This window comes from Anopheles aquasalis, chromosome Y (assembly GCF_943734665.1).
Source record: "Anopheles aquasalis chromosome Y, idAnoAquaMG_Q_19, whole genome shotgun sequence".
Taxonomy (NCBI): Eukaryota; Metazoa; Arthropoda; class Insecta; order Diptera; family Culicidae; genus Anopheles; species Anopheles aquasalis.
In genome coordinates this window covers 5,218,838-5,222,921 of record NC_064879.1, presented here as the reverse complement: position 1 = coordinate 5,222,921, position 4,084 = coordinate 5,218,838, and positions in this window count along the sequence as shown.

Here is a 4,084-nt window from a genome sequence, read left to right as displayed (position 1 = left end):
TATCTCTCGCGTGCCTCCTGTTCTTCGCTTTCCACTGCCGGAAGTGGATTTGGAATGTGACACCCCCTCACCATCCCCTCAACCCCCGCGGAGGGGTGCGATGTTTTATGAACCCCGGGGAGCACGTGAGAATTGCTACCCTGTTGTTCGGTTCATGTTTTCTAATAGAGAGATGAGGAAAAAAGGGAAGGAAAAGGGAGCACCAATAGAGAGCTATTCATTCGACCGGGGTGCGACGCGGGGTGGTTCACTAAGAAAGGCAGGGAGCGTGAACGATTTCACTGCGCGGGGGCCTTAGCCACCCTCCCAGAACCTTACCAAATTGACCCGAAGCGTATGTGTCTATTTTCTGCTGGTTGCGATTATTACCACTTCATTGCCATAGTTTTGCCGAAACTTCTGACACATTTTGTTTATTGCCCCGCGATGATGATAGCTGCCAGCCAAGTGGTCAGACGCTCGAGAACGACTCTCTCTCTCTCTCTCTCTTTCTCGCTCTCTCTCTCTCTCTCTCTCTCTCTCTCTCTCTCTCTCTCTCTCTCTCTCTCTCTCTCTCTCTCTGTCTGGTCTGGTCAGCATTTCCCCGTTCTATGGTCAACGCTGGGCTCACTGGCGAACTGCTTAACTGCTGTTCGTCGCTATCATTGTGATGATGAAGTTCTCCGGTCCCATCTTCCTCCACCGCCTCTGCATCTACGGGATAATGATGTTTGACGTGTGGGTGTATGTGTAACGATACATTTCAAAGCGCTCCATGGCTGAGTGGATGGCTGAGGGATGTTTGCAGCTCATTTTTCATCCAGCAAAGCTCACAGCAGCAGCTCTCCACGCTGGAGCTTCGGTGGAGGCGCATGGTACTACGATGGAGGCGCCACACGCTGGCATCAATAGAATAGCAATCGGACGGACAATTTCGCTCCGGGCGTGCAGACTGTTTCTATTGTGTGGCAAGTGGGCAAGAGGAAAACGGGAAAGCAGAGCAGTGCAGAAGAAGTGCTAAAAGCGAAGGCCAGAACACCACCGCTTCCCCAGCAAATTGATCACCTAGCAAACGGTGTGCGCTGCGCTGCGCTTCACCTGCACATTTCCTTTATGACCTTCGATCAGCACACCCTGCTCGTTGCCCAAAATGGGGCAACGCGGCAGCCGAAGTGGCGAGCAACCATCCAATAGCCACGTGGCTAGCGAGCGAGTCTCCTCTCCGGCAGCCCAGATGGATGGAGCAGGGGAGAATGGGGTTTGGGGGAAATGAGGGCAATGCGCCGATCTTCTTTTTCGGCCGATTCCGGGCGCATGCTAATGACATTTTTAATTAAAATTTATAACGAAATACTTAATAACTAGCAAAACGGGTGCAGCACGGGAAAAGGGGTGTCGGGGTGGCGGGGTGCAATCCGATCTCCGACCGAACCGAACATACGGCGTCGCAGTCCGTCACTGGCACATAGGAACGAACGGGCAAAAAGCAGCAAAAGAGAGAAAAAAACACTAAAAATTGACTCTCTCTCTCTCGCTGACTGTTGGCCAGCGGTAAGTGGTGGGTTTGAAGTCCGGTCCGGTTTTTGGCCACCGGCCAAAACTTTTCACTCCGGCACACTTTGGCATGCGGCATGCTGCCAGCAAAACCATCGAAACGGGAGCTCCAAGGGGTCTCCTAAGCTGGCTGAAACACGCTCTATGACACTGTGTGTGTCGCCGGGCTGTGTTGTGGTGCAGGCGCGAAAAAAAACCCAGCTCATATTAGCACCAGAATTGGGAACCTTCGACAAGCGAGCGATGACGGAAGCACGATGAAAGGAAGTGCTCCGTGAATCGAGCTACGACGACGGTGAAGATGATGATGATGACGATGATGATGATATCCACGCAAAAGATCCGGGATACGGAAATAAACACACAGACACACACATACACACAGATCACGATTAAAAATACCAGCACCACACACGGCACGGTACGACGAGAAAAACATGAACATCAAACATGGACGGCTAGCGGAGGACGCTGCGCTCATTACGGTCGGTGCCACTCACTCACTCAGCACCCAGCACGGATTTCGGATTCCGTTTCCACCGCTTGCACTCTGGGTAATGTGCCGTCCGTCTTGCGATGCTACCCGAGCCTAACTCGAGCACGAAATGACTTTTTTCGGGGACACCTTCCACCAGCTAGCGGCTCACGGCTCTGCCAGACACAACTTTGCCGCCCGGGCTTCGCTTTGAAGTCCCGGTCTGCCTGTCTGTCAGTCCGAATGTGCCAAACCAGGCAGGCGAAACTTGCTGAATGTTACAGCTCGGAAGCGGAACAGCACTGGGGCGCCGGATAGAAACAGGATTGCGCTTCCTGCGCATCCAGCCAAACGCGCCTGGAGCCTCACGCAAACTCGAACACTCGTAAACAGTGCGGGCGCTGATCGCTAGCAAGCCTGAAGCAGCGGCACGAATCCGGCGCCTTGCTTGAGTAAATCAAAATCTACCTTTCCACCAAGGTGCACAGTTTCAGGGGTTTGTGATAGCAAATTGGGAAATGTAGTTGATATGATCAAAGGATGTATTAGGTGTGTAATAACTCTTTATTTAATTAATTCGGTTATTTAACCACTTAAAGCACAAATTATTAGGTCTATGACTTAGTTTTTTTTCGATTATTTGGCTCAACAAGAACCATTTATTTTCAATACCAAAAGAGTAGTTACATTATTCAAAATATTGCCCATCGCTGGCCACTACTTTTTTACCATATTTTGCGCAACTTTCGAATTCCGCAAGGGGAATACCGCAAGGGAGGATAACACATCCCATCCAAGATTTTGTAAATAGTTTTTGAACGATTTTTCTACAAATGGCCTAGCGTCATGATGTCGGAAATTCAGATTTTTGCCGCTTGCTAGTCGCTAGCTCGCTTCAAATGTATCAATTATTGTTGCTAACGATCTCCATCAACAGTTTGGCCAGTTTTCGGAGGTTTTTAGTGCACGACACCCGTCAAAACTGGATCTTCCCATTGTTTTGGTGTACTCGAACGTATCGATAACGTTGAAAACTCCTCTTCTAAACCTTTGGAGCCAGCTTGTGCATTTTATTTTTATTCAGATCATATGTTCGCCATAAGCTTAACCCAAACAAACGATAATTTTCAGCATCCGTTTACTTCTAATGAAAGAAGGTTCTTTTTTACTTCCCCGCAAAATTATCTTTTCAGGCACCAAACTTGACATTTTCAACTCAAGAAAAAAATAGGTTGTAGTTAATATTATGAGTAGTACCTTATTGCGTTTCAAAGGTATTTAGTTATCCTTTAAAACGACATAACATATGGGGCTGCGAACCTTCTCCAAACATAATGGGATCATTTTAAATTGGAATCCAAAGAACTAAGTCATAAACCTTATTTAATTCCAAAAATTATGTATTTTTTCAGACATGTAGCTATTGGATATTGTTACGCTTGGCACTTGACAGGAAAACAGAAATGGGAAGGGGGGGGGGGGGTGCATGGCTCCCTGGACGTGACGCGATGCACCTGCACCGGGGCTTTGGGCACATCTGGGCTCGAGCTCGAGGCCGATGCCTATTGACGGAGCTTACTCAAGCATAAATCGAAAATTAAAATATCAAACACAAACACTCTTTTTCTCTGATGATGATGAATACAGGAGCATAAGAGAAGCATCACCAATTAGTGCGTTTTTTTCCCGGTCAATCCAGCTCAGCCCAGCTCAGGCCACGTGTAAGGGGCTCGTAGGTGGTGGCTGTAAAGCTGAAAATCTCGCTGACGCACACATGCATGCGTAGGACGAAGGATGAATGTCGACAGCAAGCACACGGACGGACGGACAAACGGGAAGGGAGTAGGGCAACAACAAAAAAATAAAAAAATAAAAAATAAATGAATCCCCCCCCCCCGGGCCCCGCGTTACCTGGGGATTTTACATGCCGATGCGCGTTTGATAGGGCAGTAATTGGGCACAAAAAGGTTCATGTTCGCCGGGCCCAACAATGCCCGCACCGCTCACATCATTTGCGCACCGATGGCGGCTTTTCGTTGCAGGGTGCAATGAAAGTCAACAAAACGTGAAGCGAAA